At 41.9% G+C, this 22,184-nt stretch overlaps 1 protein-coding gene across 2 annotated transcripts in view; it reads left to right on the forward strand.

The window, feature by feature from the left end:
* The window catches only part of PDZRN3 (PDZ domain containing ring finger 3), a 238,828-nt gene that overhangs the window by 195,758 nt on the left and 20,886 nt on the right, over positions 1-22,184 (forward strand). The gene's annotated exons all lie outside the window — the stretch shown is intronic.

The following is a 22,184-nucleotide window of genomic DNA, read 5'->3' on the forward strand; positions in this document are numbered from 1 at the left end:
AGGTCCCACTTTGGTCTAGGAAGGCTTTTAGCAATGACAAATGAGTCCCCGTCCCAGGATTCTAATGGCTTCCATAGATACAGCTGCATATTGCCATGAGGCAGGTGGTACAGTTCCCAGGGGAGACGACTGCCCCTCCCTCAGCGTTCCTGTGACACGCCTGCCATGGCTGGCAGAAAGAAACATATGGAACAGTGAAAAAATGTAGCTTTAATAAATGACTTCTCTTGGAGTCATTAATAATGCAAGGAGAGGTCATGGCTATATTGGGGGTAAGGGAGCGCAGGCACAAAAGAATACCATCAGCAGGTCCGGAGGCATGCCAGAGCCAAAATAACTCTCCTGCATTCTCTGACCAGCGTGGGATTCAGCAGGGAACATAGCATCCCTTCTCTAAAGCTCACAAAGCCAGGTTTCTAGCAACATAACCTTCAGCAGTGTGGCAGGTGTCATAACATTGGTGAAATGTCCTTGGATTCTGCTGCCTAACAGCAAGTGCTGCACTGAGAAAAGTCAAGAATGAATGAATGTTTCTACTTTGAATGACCTGCTTTCCTATTTCCTCACCAAGAGCATATTGAGTGGTGTCTGTCTGTTGGTTAACTTTGGGGAAAGAGTCCCTGTTCCAGTGTACTGGTCACCTGCCAAGCAGGATAATCTTTTTTTCAAATATATTTTATTATACTCATCAGTTATAAAGAATATGCTGAAACAGTGCAGAAGTCAGATAAAGTTATTGACATCAGTGTTCAATTGTGGAGTACAAGGATCTTGATTTGAGAGGCAGTGGGGATCAAGGAGAGCTTTTCTAACTGTTGAAGAATCTCCAGTTTCTTTTAAGTAATTTATTCTCACAATATGGTCCTGGGCCAGCAGCATCACCATCATGTAGGAACTTGTTAGAAATGCAGAATCTCCAGCCATACCCCAGACCTACTGATCCAGAAGCTCTGTGAGGGGTGCCAGCCATCTGTGTTGAACAAGGCCTTCAGGTGAGTTTGGTGCTCATTAGTTTGAGTACCTCTGTTCAAAGTTAAACTAAAAATACTAGAAGAGAGAAGACTCTTAAATTACCTAAGCTGACCTTCTCTGATCTGAGAGGTCCCCCCACACCCAACCATATTGACCTCTCTCTGCAGTTTATTTCCTTCCTAGCACTTATCATAATTCATGTACTTATTAACTTATCTATTTTCTCCAACCCCCAGTCCCCAGGAAAAATGTCAGTCCTAAGAAGGCAAGGACTTTGTCTTTTGTAGTTTTCCTTAATTCTTTTGGATGTATAGGCAGCAGAACAAACTCATATCTCAGACACTTAACATTCAGATCAAAATGTAACCATCAGTGGGTTACTACAAAATAAAAGTCATTTTATTGTGATTAAACAGGGCTTTTTTTTTTAAAGATTTTATTTATTTATTCATGAGAGACACAGAGAGAGAGGCAGAGATACAGGCAAGGGAGAAGCAAGCTCATGTGGGGAGCCCGATGTGGGACTCGATCCTAGGACCCCGGGATCACGACCTGAGCCAAAGGCAGACGCTCAACTGCTGAGCCACCCAGGTATCCCAAGCAGGGCTTTTTTCAAGTAAGCTGTTCTGTAATATCTAGTTTACAAGTGGAAAAATGAAAGCTAGTGAAGCTTTGTTAAAGACATATACACTTATATACCTACACATACAGGTGTATATGCGTGTGTGTATCTTCTACAAATTAACCTTCAGTTCTCTTTAACCAGTGTCCTTCTCAGAATCACCTCAGATTCCAGAAGTACCCTGTATCCTCCTAAGTTACACACCCTCCTACTCCGTAAATGTTCCCTTTCCATAGTAAATGGGAAATTAAAGTCATTCCCCATAATGTGAATGATGGTATGCAGAATCCTCCTGCCAGAAGAAAATATGTTTTTAGAGAGACCCTGTTAACCAGATAAACCCTAATTTGCAGAATTCTAGGTGAACTAAGTAGAGCAGGGACCTCTTTCTGATGATGCACTAAGTGGTCATCACCATGATGAGAGCTTGGGACCTACAGACTCTGCTTCTGGAGCACTTTCACATTGCAGGACTCAGTTTCACTGTGTCTAACAAAACAGTACCGCTGACCAATCTTTAATAATTACCTTAGTATACATTTTGATGTGTTATGCCAGGGGATAAATACTTTTAGAGGTCTTAATGAGTATTGCCAGATTATCCCCCAAATAAGCCTCTCTATGTAATGCCCACCAGCAAATAAGTGTCTGTTTTACCTCACCGCCCATTCCCATACTCACTGGGCATTAAAGATCTTCTCACTTTTTTTTGGAATTTAATAGAAAAAGTGGGGTGGGGGAGAGGAATGGATTCTCATTTGTAACTTGCACCAGCCTCGAAGCACAAAAGTTCCTCTAGGACACTGGCTCTCAAACTTGATCATGGATCAGCATCACCTGGAGGCATTATTGTTAAAGCACTGAGTCTTGTGCCCCACTCCCATTTTAGATGCTGCTGGTCTGGGGATCACTCCTTGGGAAACACTGCTCTAAGAGATAGGTGATTACATATGGATGGATGAATGGATGGACAGACAGATGGACAAAAGGACAGGAGGGTGGGAAGGAAGGCGGGCGTTAGGGTATATGCTTCTTTGGTTTTACCAATGCCAGATTATCTCTCAGCATCACGGTAGATGATGCTGCTTCACATCCCTGGCAGTACTTGGTATCGTCTGGTTCCTTACTTCTTATGATGCTGTGAATATGAAGAGGGATCTCACTATGCTTTACTCTTGATTATTAACAAAATAGAGTGTTTTATTCTTGATGTGTATATTGACTGTATTTGAGCTGTGCATATGTGTGTGTGTGTATGCACGTAGGCGCAGTATCTGTTCAGGTGTCTGCCCCAATTCTCTTTTGGATTTTTCATCTTTTTCCATTGATTCGTAGAATTTTTAAGAGCAGAGTCTGGATGCCAGTCCTTTATCAGGTATGACTTGCAGACCTTGTCTCCCGGTTTGTGACTTGTCTCTGCTCTCTCTTTATGATGTTTTCCAGTGAACCAAATCCCTTCATTGAACACGGTCAAATATATCAGTCTCTTCTTATGGTTTGTGCTTTTACTGTCTGTAAGGAATTACATTTTATACTTTGAAGCTATAAAACTGCTATCCTGTGTTTTCTTCCAAAAGCTTTCTATCACGTTTGCCTTTCACAGAGAGGTGTAAGGCTGGAGTCGACTTCATTTTCATAGGCTGGATCTCCTAGTACCACTAGGAGAAAAAAACCATCTCTTCCCCCATCAAAGGACAGTGCCTGTGTGTTTAGGGCTGTTTCTGGCCTTTCTGTTCCGGTCCATCAAGAGTCTCATTGCACCAGCTTCACACTACGAGGATCTGATTTATTGTGCTTTAGTTCTGTAGTAACTCTTGTCCCCGAGAGAACAGGCCCTTCTCTGTTGCTACCTTCTTCTGCTCTTCTCAGCATTCTTTCTGTCCACGGACATGTGATGTTCAGCTTGTCAAAGTGACATATTGGTAGTGCTCGTTTCTCAAATTGGGGGATGGGCTTACAAATATTCAGTGTAGCATTCCTTATAATTAGGTGTATCTTACAAAACTTGTAATGTATTCGTATTTAATAAAATAAGAATATTAAGAAGAGCCCCAAGAAGAAATATTGCCTGTTATAAAAAGCCTCCCTATCCCCCAAATTCTGAAGGAAAGTAAATCAGAAACAGTAATGATGGGGAGGAAGGGGTTGGTTTGCTAATCAAGATCTTAAAAAAGTATTGAAATACTGCTTTATTTTTTCCTTAGCATTAAAGCATTCTTCATCTGCTGCAAAAGAATTCTCTCAAACTCTACCATTTGTTGTAACAGAAGACAGCTGTACGACTACACTTAGAACTTGTATCTTTACAAACACATTTCTTAAGAGTTGGCATGTTTGCATGTTTCTATATAAAGAAGTCTTAAGCAAAAATGCCCTTTTTTTGTGAACAAACAATGCATAAACCATATAATGCAGACAAACACTATTCACAGCATTAAGGCAATGAAAACAGAGTTAATTTGTCAGACATCTGGGAAAATAAGTTTCATCCCAGTGTGTTAAGCAGTGTCCCACAGCCCAGACGCATTCCTGTTTTGCCATACGTGACAACTAATTATTCCCCTCCTCTGCCCAAAAGTGTCAGTGGTGTGGCACATAACATTAGAAATGACATGCATTTTAATAAAAGAAAACTCTAAATAATATGAACCAATTGTCCTTAATCAAACACCTGTTTACTATTTGGGGAATCTGGAAAACCTAGAGAGAAATTACTATCCTTCATAACAATATTTCAGTTGGCATCAGGAGATGAAGAGCAGTGGCTCTTCCCCCACTCCCCAGAATCACAATAGTATTTTACGTCTGGGATTCTGTTCCTTTTTATCTAATTATGAAATGCCTGGCATGAATAGCTTGTATTTCCTATACTTTCCCTGTTAGATACCAGATACCATATGCTGCACTTACCTGCATGTATCAGTGTGTTTGCACACGTTATAGTTCCGTAACCAGAGGTGCCTGTTTCCCTGGGTCCAGTGTTTTCTCCTTTTCTGTTTTCTCTCTAGCAACTTTTTAAGCCTAAAATGTGTAGTATAGGCCTAGGTATCTAGAAATTTTCCAGGAATTGAAGTTTGAGTTGTCTGGCCTGTCTAGCCTCTCCCTCCAGCAATAGAAGTTTCTGTTCAGGTTCCTCCATGAAGTGGAACGTGAGAACAAGTATCTGTTCCCCTTACAGTGAAGGGAGGGACAAACCTCCAGGAGAAGTCAAGGTGAAGAGCTAGCACATTCTTTTTCTCAATGGGCCATCAAGTTTTAGAATGATCTCTATTCCTTATTCAGCCACAGTTAAGAAACGTCCAGAGAAAAGAAGAAGCAATTCTAGCTCTGTATTCTTTGTCCTTGAATTAACAGTGAAGGCTGAAGACTAATACACTCCAATGATTTGGATTTTTATGCTAATAACAATGATAAATGACTCCTGTCTGCCATGCATGTGGTCTGTATACAAGTATTAGTTTCAGAATCTCATGTAATTCTAACACAACTCCTTAAAGTACAGCTCCTGTTGTTGTGTCCATTATACAGATGAGACAACTGAGTGTTAGTCAAAGAAGCAGATCAATGTGCCTGAGATCACGCAGTTCCTACAGGGCAGAGCCAGGATCCTAACACAGAACCACCTGCCTCCGGCACGCTGTCTGAACTATGTCCTCAGCATTGTACTAAATATCTGGCAGTGCGATAGAGAAGTCCCTGTCCTAGGGGGCTTATATTCTGGAAGGGCGGGAGGTCAGAAATTCAATTTTACACTAATGAGCGTATAATTACGTTATAAGGAAAACTTGAAAGAATATGGATCTGCAATGGAAGTATCGTCAAAAGACTGGACCAGGAAACTGTGCTCAGTTTTCTCCTTTATTAAAGGGAGGTTGGTTTTGTTTTTGTTTTTTTACAAAAAAAAAAAAAAAAAGGCAATTCCATAGCTCTGGGGGTTACATGAGGTACTGATGTGATACTTCCCTCAAGGGAAGTTCATCTTGCTGTCTAATGAAAGCCGGAGAGGAGTTCCTTTTGTGAGTTAGCCCAGTTGAGAGTCACCCTCTAGTTGTCCTAAAGCCAGCATTTATTGAGTGCCTACTTTGTTCTCTGGGTCATGCTGAGGAAAAGATGGAAAGCAGCCCTGGGCTCACAGCACTCATGCCCTGGCCCCGGTACAGCATGGTGCTAACTATTATATGTTGTCAAGCCAGTTGAGGCTATGGGGACGCAGGGAGAAAGCCAGCATTCTTAGAGGACGTGACAGCAGCCAGGCCTCCAAGTTTGGGTCTAAAAGGATCATCATTGTGGGTAGAAGGTCTCCGGGAGACAGAGAAAGTCATGGCAGTGGACCCAGAAGGGCAATTTATGTGGACATCATTGGCCACCACTGTTGCTCAGTCCTTTCTTAGAATAGAGCAGTGGCACACAGGGCTTTTAAAAGAAATTATTCCCAAGAAGAGTAATGAAAAGGTGGAAATACACAGTACATTTGGAGGAAATGCTCAGGTTCTGTCCTTTGCTCCATATGCTATTTCTTAAACACCTCTAGTGTGCCAAGTAGGGACGGCCACCGGTGATGATGCAGGAGTTGCAAAACCAACAAAGTCGTGATCCTCCCAGTTCTTACCACCTAGAGGTGGAGGGCGACATTGCCAAGGTATCACACAGATGAAAACACACCAGTAACATGGTCTGTGGATGGCCGTTGGCAAGCACGAGGAGCCACCTGTTTCGGGGTTAAGATCCAATCCTGGTGGCCAGGCTGGCTTCCTAGCTGTCTGAACACCAAGCAGGCAGTATTAGCCAGGCAGGAGCTCCAGGGCAGAAAGAGTCCTGTCTTTTAGGAAAAGCATTTCATTCATGATACTTCCCTGTGGCTATGTCTCATTGGCCCCTGAGTATCCCAAGAGGGCTCTGCTTCCAGGGTGCCATCCCAAGTTTGACACTTACATGCTGAGCTAAAGCAGATGAAAATACTTTGAAAGTATGAAAATGCTGTGTAGATGGTGGTATGACTACACCAAATATTTAAATAAAGAAATGCTTTGAAAAGGCATTACAAATGTTAGCCATACCCTCTCCAAACTAAACAAATGAGGGGGACAAGGAAGATACAGTGTTCAATAATAAAAATTTAAAATGCCTAGGGTTAGACATTCGTAAAAATAAAGAAAACGAAGCCTGAGTTACCTAGACAGAGTGTGTACACAAAGCCTAGGACAGCAGCTAGAAAAGTAGAACAGCTGGAAATTTCCTTTGGACACACACAGTGGATGTTGCCACTGGGAAACATGTTTTTCTATGAGCTCATCCATGAGGCAAGAAAAAAATGAGGTCAAAAAGAAGCTTCCAGAGTTCCAGACTTTTGGTTTCCAGCTCAAGTAAGAAAAAGTTTAAAGGAAAAATTTCCTGACCCAAACCAAAGTAGGAGGGAGAACTCTTACTGTTGCCTACAGCAGCTAAAGAAAAACACTGTGTCTCATCACTGCGCTTTGCCATTCTGTGGTGGGCGGGTCTCCTATTTTTGCTGCCAGTGGTCTTATTTCTTTTTCTCAGACCCGCACACCACTTTGATGAAACATAGCTGCAAGTGCATTTCCACTCACCTGGGACACTTGCTAACCATAACAAAGCATCAGAGCTAGAAAGAGCACCCTAGTCCTCTCCTTCTGCCCCTGACAACTTTACTCTTTCGGAAAGTTGTTAGATTCTTTTTTGGCTTTGAGTTTGACATAATCAAAATCATGTACATGTACGTTACTCTCTTTCCCTGTCCCTCTCTCTCACTGCTCCCCTCCCTGTCTCTCTCTGCCCCCCTCCCTCCCTACTTTTCTAAGTCTCTCTCTCTCTCTCTCTCTCTCTCTCTCTCTCTCGAAAATTCCTACATTTCCTCATATTCTAATTGCATTATCAAGTGTTGTGTTTGGATCATTAATTCCTTCCCAGATGATTTGCTCCTGGTAGGTTTCTAGCAAATTCTACCCATGTCTAATAAATCATCTTAGAAAATGCTGCAGGTTCTTCTCTGTCATAGGGATGAGAGACCACATGCTAATTCCTGTGCCCTGAAAACAGTTTTATTCTCCTTCCTCTCGCCAAAACAATCCTGTTAGCTTCTTCCTTAAAACTCACTGACAATTTGACAGCAGAGGAAAGATTTCACGGTTGTGCTTTGGCCAACCTCTCATTGGAGGATTCTATGGCTCACCTCACTGAAGTACACTCAAGGTTATTTTGTCATCTAAACAAAGTTCCTCGGTGTCCCGTGCTGGAGCCGAGAATCAGGAGGATGTCTAAAGGACCCGCCACCCTGATCGGATGTTTCCGTGTAACCAAAACTGAGAGGAGAAAGAGGACTCAAGAAGTTTTAACAGTTGAGTCTGTCCTTACGAGCTGAAAGGAAGTGAGGTCATAGTTCTTGGCTCCCATCATGTGGTAGAGTAGTTGAAGCAGGGGATTGTGGAATCCATTGTGTCTAGAAAGGCTATTAAATATTAAAGTTCATACTTTCCATAAACATCTTTTATTTTTTATTTCCGTTAATATCAACAGATGTATCATGGACCTCCTCCATCCTGGGAGTTTTATGCAGCTCAAACTTGTAATTACTCTGCTATTCTCATTGCCTAGGATTTAATCACCAAAAAAGCAAAGATCAATTATTATAATGAGGTCATATTTTAAAGCCCTCCGTGTCTGTGAAGTTGAGAGGGAGAGTCATTTTATTCCCTATTTTAGAGGTGATAAATATCCTAGGATGTCATCATTATTCTTTTGGTGCCATTTATAAATCATGTTTATAAATCTTGGGAGAAAGAAGTACCACCTTAAGTTTATTTTTGATTCATAAAGGCTCATTCCTTCCGTTCCTCCAGAGTCCCTCATTCCTATTCACTTTCAGTGGTTCTGCTTTCAAAGCCAGGATTTCCAGAATTCCGCATTAATTTCTCACAGTGATCATTAGGTAGCTCTGTCTTCCAGTGGAGATAACTTCAAGAGAATTTATATAGCCTCTTGATATAAAGTTGTCTCTGGTTGCGAGGGAAGGTATCTGCAAACTGTGAATCTTTTGGCAATTCCCTAAAGATATATCTGGATTTGTGACTGCATTTAAGCACTCCTAAATGGACTATTCTTACACATAGGACAGATGAAGTATGAGCTGGTAGGATGAAGTGTTTTGTCTTTTAGAAATTTTATTCAAATTTAGAAATAATCTCTCCACCCAGCAGGAGAGAGACACGTATTTTCTCCTCTAACCAAAATTTTTCTCAACAAATTGAGCACCAGTTTGCAGTTAAAAATAGAAAATTTTGTACAATTCAGGACAAACAAGAGGTTAGTTTTGTGCTTTAATCATATTAACTAGATAAGCAATGAATTGTGTTGTCTTATTTGTTCTGTTGCAGTGAATTTATATCACTCACATACACACACACACACACACACACACACACATACACACACACACCTTCTTCTCCAGAATAATGAGTCCACTGCCATAAGTTAGGAAAATAAAATATAGAGCCCATCCACTGACTCTGAGGACACTTGGCATAGCAAAGGCCATCCTGCTAACTGCAGACTTCAATTCTACAATTTTCCTCCTGGGGATAATTAAGAGGGAAAAGAAGATCAGGAAAAATTTTCATAATAAAAATGCTGAAAATTACCCATCATAATACCATTTTAGAATGTTGATGTCCAATAAAGATTAAAACTAAAAATCTGGGGGGTGCCTGCCTGGCTTAGTCGGTTAAGCATCTGCCTTTGGCCCAGGTCATGATCCTGAGGTCTTGAGATTGAGCCCCACATTGGGCGCTTTGCTCAGTGGGAAACATGTTTCTCCCTCTCCCTCTGCCTGCCACTCTGCCTATGCATACTTTCTCTTTCTCTGTCAAATAAAATCTTAAAAAAAAAAAAAACTAAAAATCTGGGAATTGTATAATTAGATATGGTTTACATTTTTTAAAATATAGTTCTAAAACAGCCATATAGGAAAACTCATGTGAAGAACAAAGCTTCCCCTGTTGAGGCTGAGGACTGTGTGTCCCATTTTGCAGAGAGAATTGTTGAACTAGAAGATGGAGTGTTTTTTTTAACCAGTTGGCACAATAAACCGTTCTTCCCCTATATTCTAGCCTCATTACAGTTTTCCAGCAAAAGAATGGACATGTAGGATTCCAGAGTCCTAAGAAACAGAGGGTCCAACAAAATGGTAGCTGGCATTGGACAGGAAGAGCAGATGGTGACGTGATGCTCTCGCTGTGCACTTTCCAGGGAGCCCCAGGAAGGAACTGTGATTTAGGATTCAGAACATTACAAAGAGCCTGTACTCAAGGGGGAAATCCAGTATCAGGACAACAAAAATTCTTGAGAAGCCTAGCATTTGCCTAGATAGGCACACCTCTAGTAATTTATCTTGGAGTTAAACCAAGTTCAGGCTTCCCTAACTACCATTTAATAATTCTGTGACCCTTAAGCAGGTCACTTACTCTCTTGAGTCTCAACTTCTGTGAAAATGGAAATAACTCAGAGGGTGCCTGAAGGGGCCCCACTTCCTAAATCTCTCTTTGTTCTGTTTGGGCCACCTCAGACATGTCTTTCCTGGTCTCTCCCATTGCAGCCTTTACACAACAGCCAGGTGCCTCGGTCATGTTTCTAAGAGGCAAACCTGAACGTATATCTTCTTTGTCTGTTTAGTTCTCCACCCACCCCTTTTTAGCTCTCGCAGAGTCAGGGTCCATTCTGTGGGCTCCCATGGTCAGTGTGGTCTGCATCTGCCCGCCTCTCCAGTCCTGCGATAGTCTCTTTTCTACCTGTTCTGACCCTCAGTTGTGCCAGGTTTCTTCCAGCTGCAGGACCTTTGCACATGCTGCTCCTTCTGTCTGGAATATCCTCTCTTTTTCCCCATGTAAATCCTGTCTATTCTGCCGATTTGTGCTCAACATCTCTTTCTCAGAGGATCGCCCTCATCCTGATACCGGCCCACTCCCCAGCCCCAGCCAGGTTCTCTCTTTCCCTCAGTTATAGGATCATTAGCATCTGTGCCCTTTACCAGACTATGAACTTACTGTGGCAGCTCCCATTTCTGGTTTTTGCTCACCAGTGCACTGGCAACTCCAGGCAGGGTACTGGGTACATGGTCATCCCTAATACTTTTTAGATCAATAAGCATATGAATGAGTGATTGAAAGTGATTGAATATAAAATGCCTAAGCACAGTGCACGGTACACAGAAAATACTCTGAATGAATGATGTCTGACATTTCTTGAAGTAAAAGGCAGGATCCCTATCATCAAGGTGCTTTTTAGCTTTGGAGTTATATTTCAAATCCCAGCCATACTTTCTAGGTTTTCCCTGGTGGGGATCTTTTAAAAATGCTAGTTAGGAAATCAGAAGTGTTTGAGATGATATATCATAATTTATTGAGATAGATAATTATGGACCCGCCGACTAATTATTCTGTGAAAACAAAAGAAAAACTAGTCCATTCTCTCAACATTCAGTGTCAGTTTTGTGTTCATGCTGGTACTATGCCATTCTCAATGGACCTTTCTTTTGAACTGCTAAGACTACAGTACAATAATCACAACATTTCCTTTAAGGATTCTATCTCAGTCATTTTCATGGAAATTTTACTACTAGTTTGCGACAGTAGCAAAAATTATTTTTTATCTAAGTTATGTAATTCTTAATTTTGATTCTTGGAAGAAAACAGAAAACAAAAAAAGATTCCAAACCACTGTTAAAGTTACACTAAATATTTAAGATACAAATCCACAAGAGCCAGGAAATTCTATGTAAAGTGCATCAGCTTTAGCTTGTCATTTGTCCTGGCATTCGTTGGTTTGTTTCTGACGCTGGTGTTGTATAAAGACAGTTAGGAAATTTCATTGTCTTATCGAGAGGAATAAATAAGATACAGGTCATTAAGGCCCGTGAGCTTCTTTCAAAATTTGCTTTCTTGACCTGCCTCCTATAAGATTCAAGGGCTTCAAAATGTCTGATGCTACTGGTTTTCTTAAGGCTCAAGAGTTTTCCATTTTAACAAGACTAACATTATTTTCCTCCTAGTTGGACTATTTTCAATGGTGTCCCATTTCTGGGGCTTCACAAAATGCCTCGGAACATTTGTAGGACAAACACGTTAAAATTTGAAGGAACAACTTCGTAAGAAAAGAAATGAGAAAATAGATTCCTCTGCCTTCAGCTTCTCTGCAGCTAAGTAGGAAAGGGTGGGTGAGTGAAAACTCCCGTTTCCTCACTCCACTCCTGAAACACGTCCCATTACCGAGGGGAGTTTCTGGGAAAGGTCAGCTGGCTTAGCCACGTTGGGTTAGCCTGGCCCCACTTACCCCTTCGCACCGAGGAGCCAACAGTGACTGTCTTTCTTGGCCAAGCAACTTTGTTCTTCTCAGAGCTTTGATTTTTTTCCTCTGAGGTTTACCTGCCACTTCCCCCCCCCTTGTGATGATGACTCTTTTTCACTCCACCCTCCCATCTTGTTTACACCTAATCTTACCTTTGGCCCGAGGTCAGATAACAGTGCTCCAGCTACACAGCTCAATGGTAAACAGATTATAGCATATGCTTGAACTTGGGCAGACATGGTTCAAATCCCATCTCTACTGCTTATGAGCTGCACTCTTCTTAAGATGCTGCTTTTAGCAACGTTGGGCTTTTATTTTCTCATCTATAAAGACAGATGATACCGCTGACTTCACCAGTGACCTGATTGAGAAGATGTGATAGGATCATGCACAGAAAGTGTTTAGCACAGTGCTAGGATCCCTCTACGGATCCATCTGTGTCTTTCCCATAGACATGAGCGTAACATAAAATCTTTTTTATTGATGTTCTTACACAATTTATTTGCAGTAAAGTTTTTACTGAAATTTGGTGGCTGGCGTGTTTAGGAATCACGTGGGGGCTAGTATTTCCTGTGAAAGTGCTGACTGTGAGCCAGACTCCCTCTACAGTGAATCTTCACAGCTCTATTTACAGATGAGGCACATGGAGAAGTCAACTAACTTGTCCAAGTCTGCAGCGTTATGACAATGGCCAACATTCAGCACTGTGCTGAGAACTTTACTTTATACTGTGTAGTGGTTACCAAAACCCTAGGAGGTAAATGCTTTAATATCCTCCAGATTCACTGGGGGACACTGAGGCACACAGAGGTAGAGTAATTTACCCAGTGTCACACCTGGTAAATGGTAGAGACTCAGACCATATGTGTCTCACTCCACAGCCCAGACAGTGGTCACTCTCATCCACTGTTACTGAGCTTTGGTTACGTTATCAGTGGGACATAGTGCCTGGCACATAGTAGGTTCCCCAATAAATCTTCAAATGAATGAGGGTAATAGATGCCTAATAGTTTTTGAGTACTCGCTCTGATGGGGCATGAAGCCTAATTACTTTCTGTGTATGACCTAATGAATTCAAACAAACCAGTGACTTAAGTCCTCCTGTTGACCCATTTTACAAATAAGAACACTGAGTAGCCAGGAGCTTGATTTGTTCAAGATAGAACACATAATTGACACATCCTATATTTAAACTGAGCAGCGAGACCCTAGAGCTAAAGGGTCTTATCCTTCCTGTTCTTAAGCACTTCCATGCAGTCTCCATTAGGATACTATTTGAAACTTAAATAACCATGGTCACATAAAACATCATTAAACACTTTTTAAAAAATATTCTCTTAATTTTGGCATAACAACAGTTGTTTTGAGGGAGGAATCTTCCTACCTGGCCTTGGCTTGAGGGTAGAATTTTATCCTAAGCACTCCCCTAGTCTTTGAGGAAAACAGATAGCAACTTTAAGTTTATAAGATACATTTATGAGACCAATATAAAGTTTACACCAGGGAAATGGAAATGACATAATAAAATGGTTTTCATAAGGTCTTGAGTATGATGCTTGCAAAAATGTAACCACGCCTTTTTCCTTTGATTGGTGGCTATATTGCTTTTATAGTAGGAGATAATGCCAATACGGATCATTAAATGCAATACAATTGACGTAAAAAAAAAAAAAAAGAAGAAGAAGCTTGGCTACCTCTGAACTAAGCATGCATCTCCTGATTCAAGGGAGAAGCCACTGTCAAAGGTCTGCAGATACACAAATGCTCGCTGGCCTCCTGATTTCATATGTAAAATGTAGATAATTTTACATTATCTCCCTCTCGTGAAGATCACCTAAGTAAATGTATGCAGAGTGCTTAGAATAGTGGCTGGCATAGCGGCAGCGCTGTACCGCTGCTGTTTATGGTTGAAGTGTCCAAAGCACCTCTGCATTTTACTTCATCTATTCTGGCCTCTCATTAGATACCAAGGTGAACAATGGAACACAGAAAGATAGTGCTGCTCTCCCAGAGTCTGCAACACAGTAGTCCTGGGTAAAGATACCTTGTTTAAACCTTTTTTGGGGTAGGGATGAGGTAGCTGAGCCACCAAGCAGTCCCCTCTGTGTGTCCAGAGACTAGGTCATCATGTGTGCTTCCACTACCCCTGCTCCTGCCCTGATGACAGCCCGAAGTGGGACCACTGCCAGCCTCTCCAGCACTTCAGTGGAAATTAGAAAAGGGCTCCCTCTTCATCTGAGCCCACCCACCCTACTCACTTCCTTGTCTGGACACCTTGCTCACAGCTCAGTCTGCACAACCATAAGCAGTGATCCTGGAGAGAGGGGAGCTGTGGGGGAATGGGGCAGGGGGACAGAGAGGGGAAAGGGAGGCAGAGAGAGAGAGAGAGAGAGAGAGAGAGAGAAGAGAGTGGTTCAGAAAAAGAAACCATTTTTGCATTCTCTGATTTTCTGTGAGGTCTATAACTTCAGTCTTTCTTGTCTCCTTCCCTCCTTCTATATGGGAGGTTTTCTGTTTTCACTTGAAGTGGCCCCACCTTGTCTCCTACAATACAGAACCCACAGAGGACAGGAAAGCTTGGGTAGAGCCATTTTGGTCTTTTACAGACATGCCATGACTTTTCTGGGCCTCATGTTTTACGTTCTCCGAAAAGGACACTTCTCCTCGATGCCATGCTGATCATATTGAGAACGGTGCTGTATATGTTTAATATTGAAAAGGCTTTTCACTAAATATGGATGTAAAAAATACAAAACATTTTACTCTCATTTGAAGTTTGGAAATGATATAGTAGGCTCAGCCAGATTTGTTATTCAACTTAGCTAAGCATATAAGATCACAGAGCAGAGAATGTTGAATTTTTGTTGGAGTAGAGAAAGGACCATGAAATGACAGCAGATGTGCACAGTGGGGGAATGCGACTGTCTACAAATCAGTGAATAGGTCACCTGAGTGACCTGCTGGCAAGCCTGCTACATTCCAGCTGCTATCCTAAGGTCTGGGTGTGTGCTACAGGGAACAAAAGGCACGGTTCATGCCCTCATGGAGTTTAGGGCCTGGTGAGAAAATACAGGCAATCAGTAGAAAAAAAAAGAAAAGAAAAACTATGTGATTACAAATCAAGAAAATACTGTGAATTCTACTTAGTGACACCTCACTGTGTAAGTGTTCTCCAGCATCACTAGACTCATGTATAGAAATGGACGACAGGCAGATGGTTGGACCATAAGGACTGGTCGGGGGTTTTCCAGATAAGTATAAGGAATAAGAGAAGGGCAAGGATGGTTAGAAGCATTTGGAAGAGTGTCTTCCAGGAGTGAACAGTGATGGGCTGTGGAAAAAATCAACCATATTTAACTGACTTTAAACCTGAAACCAATCATTGCTGCAGAGGCATTAAAGATATAAGTGGAAAAGACACTCATGTTCCAAAGAACTTAGGAATCAGAGAAAGTAGAGTGATTTAGTGATAGAAACACCTTGTTTCCAAGAACTCGACATTGGCTTTCCTGTAATAGATTGAGTTGCATCTTAAAATCATCACCTTTAAGATGACGTAAAAATGTGCATGTTAATTTTAAGATGCAGAGTGGTTCAAATATACTGTAGTTTAATGGACATTTAGATGTCATCACTTAAAATGAGACTTTGGGTAATGACATTAAGCCTTCCAAAGGAGATAAACAAAATACTGTTGATTAAAGTAGAACTTTTTTTTTTTTTTTTTTTTTTTTTTACCTGAGAAGAAAGCATTTTATAATTTTAGGACAAATACTACTTTAAAAAAAAATTGGTACATGTGTGGTTTTTAAGCCTTTATTTCTTTAAGACACGTCATCCATTTTATTATTCAGAGGCTGGTAGCCGGGAATATTCTCTATTTCAGAAAAAAAGTAAAGGATTTTAAAATGTGAGATACTTAAGTGATACATAAGGAAGTCTCCTCTAACAAGACAATTACCTACACTATAAATTCAGTTGTTCAGGGCACTCTGAATGCAATAAGGTAGGGGAAACTTCTGGTTGCAGAAATACCAAACCCAGGGTAATAACATCAGGACGCATTTAGAAATTATCATGGACAAACTCTAGTGTGATCTGTGTTAGAAAACCAACGTACTCCCACAGATTTAAGTTTCTGCATCCTAGGAATTGAGATCTGTGGAAGTATAGTCTTTTTATACATAGACATCACATAGTAAAATGAGTGCTTTCCACAGGAACACATTAATATAAACATTTATTTCTTCATTCAGACTCCTCTTCTTAATGGACATAATACCTGTATTTTAGATAAGCTAGCCTTCCCTTTATCAAGCCCCAGAGCAGGCTATATGTTTGAAATAAATTAAGACAGAGAAGGAGTTTCATGAATGAAAAAGAAAATGTTTGCTTCAACCTGAATCAGAGCTTGAAACCTTTTATTTTCTGGCATGTAGTTTATTATTGTCTGTTGCTTCCAGTGGAATCTAAGTTTTAATTAGTTTGACAACACAGGTGTGATATTTTACTGACTGAAATCACTGCCCCTGTATTTAATTAAATGAACCCTCTAAAAGTTGTGTTTTAGCCAGCGGCATAATGGATAGGAGGCTAGATTTAAAACTGCATTAGCGCTTTCTGTGGGGGTCATTTACACCTGCAGTAGGAAGAGAGGCGATTGCAGTTCCTTGATTCTCAGAAACCAAATGTCTTCCCATAAATAGATACTTATTTTCCAATTTAGAGAGAATATGGTATGTCTTTTCCAAATATCATATATTAAAGTATCCTGAACTACTCACAGTTAGGTTGTAGGGCACCTTGCAAGCTTTCTGGGATTCTCTTTTGAAAGGCGACCCTCAAAGTGCATGACAGACTTTCACCAATGGCATTTTTAGGTGGACAGTGATCATCCAGCTTCTCTCTGGGTTATGGGCTCAACTTGTGTTCCAGCATGTGTAGTCTCTGGGAGCAATATGGCCATCTTAGCAGATCAGATCCTTCACTAGACATCTTGGGAAAATGCTGTCTCCAACACATTCCTTCTGGCCATTTCTTGAGTGGCTAGCACATGCTGTGTCCTCATTTGTCCACAAGAAATTCTCCCAAGTGCCATCCTATCTGCCAAGAGAGGAACAACTCTCACTAAATAACCTCGGCAAATACTTCCTCGGATTGAATGACTGACTGCAAGATGGACAGATGGGTTGTCAATGAAGTCTGCCCCCAGGTGGAAAATCCCACTGGTTTTGCGTTAGTGCTCAGGATCATGGAAAAGACAGTCACGCATGCCGCATACAAAGAGCAGCAGGCATGTTACCCCCACCCAATTGGAACCAGGACAGAATTATTCCTCGCCCACAGCATAATTGTCTTGTCTCGGGAGACCTTACACTAAAGGACCTCTTGAAGGTTCCTTAGCGTCATGTCATATTTGTGGCAGTGATGTTTGCCTTGAGACAGACTGATTGGATTTTCACCATAATTGCACCTAAGTCCCAAGGGACCAGCCAGAGCCTTAGGTGAATAACTTAAGCCTTTAATTTATAATAAAGATAAAGTTTGCAATCAGCATTTCTTGTTCCAAAACATTCCATTTACTTGGTTTTAGAGCTGCATAAACTGTTTTAAAAGCAATCTGCTCAATTGGGCGAGTTAATGATATTTAATTTGACCGGGCCAAACGTCACCGGATGAGCATTCCATCTGTAATTGCAGCCATCATCACCACCGCGCTGTGTAATGTAGATGTAATGCTAATCCCGAGAATAAAAGCTGTCGTTCTCGGGTGGATGACAGTGCACAGGAGTCATCCCCTCGCGAAGGCTCTCAGTGATGTGTTTCCAAGATGACAGTGTAATAAGTGTTATGTGCACAAGGTAATTCAAAACAAATTTGGCTGCAAAAATGGATCGTCTAAGGATAGTAAACTCCCGCCTTGTCTCATCGTCTTTTAAGAGAATGTAATGATCCCTAAAATACCCTGTCAAGAAGCTTGTGTGGCAGGGGTCAAGTCTTATAAAATTAATCTCTTACACCCCAAACCCCTGCCTGAGAATACCAACTTGAGGGCTCTAGAATATTAATGTGTATGTTGGTCCAGGAAAAGGAGATGGGCAGGGAGCCTTTCAGTACACACATGTCTCTTAAGACTACCTAATTAGGCTGCACTTTGCTTCTTTGATTTATAGATTATTTTCTGCTGGGGAAATGTGACTATTCTGGTATAGGATCCCCATTAGCACTGGTATCTTAGTAAATTTCTTATTATTTGCGTGTTAGGCACTATGAGTAGATTATCTCATTAAACTTGATAATAACCCTAAGAGGCACAACACTATAATTATATTTATTTTGCGGATGAGGTGACTGAGACTCAGAATAAATTGTTCAAAGCCCACGGTCAGGATTCCAACCCTGCCCTCCTCTCCTACTTGCAGACCTGGTGCTCTCTGTTCCTGAGCTGTAACTTAAGGAAGGAGGAGTTCACCTAGACTGTGCCCAGGCTTTCATTGAACTACATCTGATTAACATACACACGTGGCCTTGGGCTCCTGAAATTGTCCTTATGGGCAGAGATGTCAGATATGGCTCTTTGTGGAACCCAGCCGTCAGTAGTAGTGACTTCCTGGAGGGAGACAAGAGGTCATTTCGCAGGCACCCCAACATTCCAGGCCTCCCTTTGGGTTTGCCACCCTCTTTCTTCATCCTAGGCAGTAGAGATGTTAATGGATGTTTTGAATCAACACCTTTTAATAATACCAAAAGTGGGACACATTCAGAAAAGCCTTCTTGCTTTTTGGAATTGTGTGCATGGAGACACGGGGCAGCTGTTTGCCTCTGAGAATCCTCATAACTTAGACTGACTCAGGCGGGTCCTTTGTGTTTCTTTTTTTGAGGTACCATTTAAACATCTGCTGAGTCTTGTAGCACTGATTTATAAAATCTCCCTAAGTCATAGTTGCCATCACTTTTCTATAAAAATGAGCTGGTTAAGATACACTCCCAATTAGAAAAGCATTTTCACTAATTCTTTTATACAGATAGAAGGATGCATCTAGGAACTAATCAGAATACATTCCTGCCTAATTTTACAATACATCTGTGTGATACACCTGTGTGAATGTTTTGGGCTATAAGATTTAAGTTAAAACAGTCGATGTAGTAAGGTATTCAGTACTGAATATGACAAGAAATTTGGGGTTAAGAGATTCTAAGCTTGGTTAGTTCATTTGCTTGGTGACATCAGAGCCCCAGTTCTCCCATGTTTCTGCTCTGAATCCCTCAGTATGTTGTTAATTTGGCCTCGGAGACAGGCTCTCAGCATGGTCCCAATGTGCTCCCATGAGTCCATGTAACACATGCAGATGATTTGCCCAGAGGCAAAAGAGGGCCATCCCTACCTGCGTCCTATTTTAAGAACAGACAAAACTTCAAAAGCTCTCTTGAAGATTCCTTATCTTATCCTATCAGCCAGAGATATGTTGCATACCCATGCCTAAATCCATCACTAAAGGAACAAGGCCATAATAGGCCAAAGTTAATCAAACCCCCACCTCAATCTCCCCAGGAGGGAAGGCTCTCTGATCTGATGGAAAGAAAACAAAACCTATCTCTCTTCCACAGAGAGGAAAAAGGTGAGGCAAGGGAGGGATGTTTGTTGACCAGGTAGCTGAGATTGTCTAGTGTTGTATTTGCAAGACCTAATTGTACATGTAAAAAGTAGATTCCTAGGATGGATTCTTTTTTAGACACAACTAGAAGAGTCCTGGAAGAAAACCTCACATTCGTTCCCTTTTGGCAAAAGACCTGGTGTTTATGCATGACAAGAGAAAGCAGATTGGACAGATCTTGCAGGACCCATTCAAAAGTCTTCAGGTCTGAGGGCACTTGGCTGGTTCAGTCAGTTAAGCATCTGCCTTTGGCTCAGGTCATGATCTTGCAGTGTGGGGATCGAGCCCTGCCGTTGGGCTCCCTACTCAACAGGTAGTCTGCTTCTCCACCTGCCCCTCCCCCTCACCCGTGCGTGGGCTCTCTCTCAAATAAATAAATAAAAGCTTAAAAAAAAAGAAAGTCTTCATGTGTGAGTTCACTAGAGGTAATACAAGCGATCAATACAAGCGATCCACAGTGACTCCCGAGGGTAGAAGATGATGCAGGCTAGCTGGCATTGGCCACACCCACGTCTCCTACACCTGCTGTCTGTGGCATTGATTTAACCTAGGAACAAACTATCACCCTGCAAATTCCTGTATTGTTTGACTCTTGGCATCGGGCAGTAATGGAAAGAAAATACAGCTCGCAGACTTCTGCTACAGCATGAATTTCACAGATCTCCAAGTTGCTGTTTGACCGCCTGGCCCACCCCTCCCGACCCAAGTCCTCAGCACATGGGACTCTGAGCAAGGAGGGAGTCAAGGTGGTCAGCTGGTTTGGAAAGCTGGGAAGGATGCCTTTAGTGCCCTTTTATGCTCTTCTCAAAGGAGGAAGAGCTGAGACGGTTGGGAGGTGAAGCCCTGGTGTTCCCAGTCCTCCGGGGTAGAGGATGGAAGAGGTCAGTGCCTCAGCCGCTCACTTACTGTGCACATGAGTCGTTCCGTAGCTCAGAGTTCTTGTTCTGCCGAACTCCCTCGTGATGTGAGTAAATGACTTAAGTCGATTGAATCCAGATCATTAATAATCTCCACGGGCATGATGCACTTGGGCTTCATTACAAGGAGAGAGTCCGACATCTATTCTTCAACCCAGCAGTTGTTTACAAGATACTTGGTCCTAAGAGTTTTTGTCCCTGGAGGGCCAGAGTGAGGGCACCCAGCAAAAATAGGAAAGCAGCTGCATAATCAATACTTGTGTTGTGCTCAGACAAAGAAACACTGAAGTGCTCTCTGCCTCGGAAGATGGACCTCACTGTCAGTGTGCTTTGAAGTACAAGAGAGTGGGGGGCGGGGGCCAGGGGCAGGATGCATATGCCAGACAGGAGAAGGTTCAGTGTTCATTCTGACATGTATAAATAAATACTAAAAACATGCCTATTGAAAAAATGGACTATCAGTCTAAGAGATTTGTATTCAGGAACTCGTACGTTAAGTGACACGAATTTGTCAGTGTTGCCCTCCAGAGATTTGAAAAGCTCAGGAACTTATGCAGCGGTATATTCTGCAGAATATGGTTCCTGTACGATCGTTTTGTGTCTGACTTTAAAAAGCAAACCGACCACTTGGGGGATAATATTGAAATACGTCAGAGCCTGGAACCTGGCCTGCAGTGCAGACATTAGACATTACCAAACTACCAGGACATAATATCCTATTTCTTTGCAGCGGGGGATGGGAGGGCAAGGTAAATTCAGTAGTTGGACAAAAAGGTTGCTTGGAATGACTTCATTTTCTAGAAATAAAGGTCTGGCTTCTATTTCCTCTTGTGTAATCTGTGCTAAAGATAGCCACATCGAGTCAGCTATGATTGGATGGTGCATCCAGAATTCTTTCCAGGGGTACAGAGTTGTAACCTACCACTGACTGGCTGTGTGATCTCATGTGGTCAATTTGAAGCTGTTAGAGAAGGGAGATGAACATAATGTTGGCTCTGCCAACATCCCAGACTACGTTGAGGGAAGCGTTAAGTGGTAGCTTCATGTAAATCATGCAGTAGACAGTGGACACTCAGTAACGTCCAGGCACGGGGGATGCAGCAGCAGCTCAGGCCACACACAGTGGGAAACAGGACAACAGTTAAACCATCTCTTACTTCCCAAACATCGGCCAGAATGCTAGCCATCTGCGTACTGCCTCCTTGATACCTGCCATATCCACCTATGGCCCGGATTATCATTTACTTAATATATTTGATTGACTTAAAAAAAATACACACAAAGCAATTTATTTAAAAAGGAAACGTCCTATCACTTCCATAAAAGGAAAGCTAATGTCACCTGACATAGTACACCCCATTAAAACATAACAATGTAATTAATTTCTAGTTAGCTATTATTGCCTGATAAAGGCTCTGAGCCCCAAGGCTGCTCTTTTCTCTCACAGGCAAGTTAGCAGGTGATGAAACTGTGTTAAAGACATTCCAGCAGGAAGCCCAGACCTCCCTGCTGTGAGATTTATCATTTAATGCCAGATCTGTATCCCTCCAAACTCACTCCCATCCCAGCAGGCATTCCCTAGGAAACCAAAAACAGGTGACTGCAATTCTGCGACCCCCTCCAGTTGTTCTTCCTTTTGGCTTGCTTACACAGAAGCATCTT

The sequence above is a fragment of the Vulpes vulpes genome, chromosome 9 (assembly GCF_048418805.1).
Source record: "Vulpes vulpes isolate BD-2025 chromosome 9, VulVul3, whole genome shotgun sequence".
In the NCBI taxonomy this organism is placed as follows: domain Eukaryota; kingdom Metazoa; phylum Chordata; class Mammalia; order Carnivora; family Canidae; genus Vulpes; species Vulpes vulpes.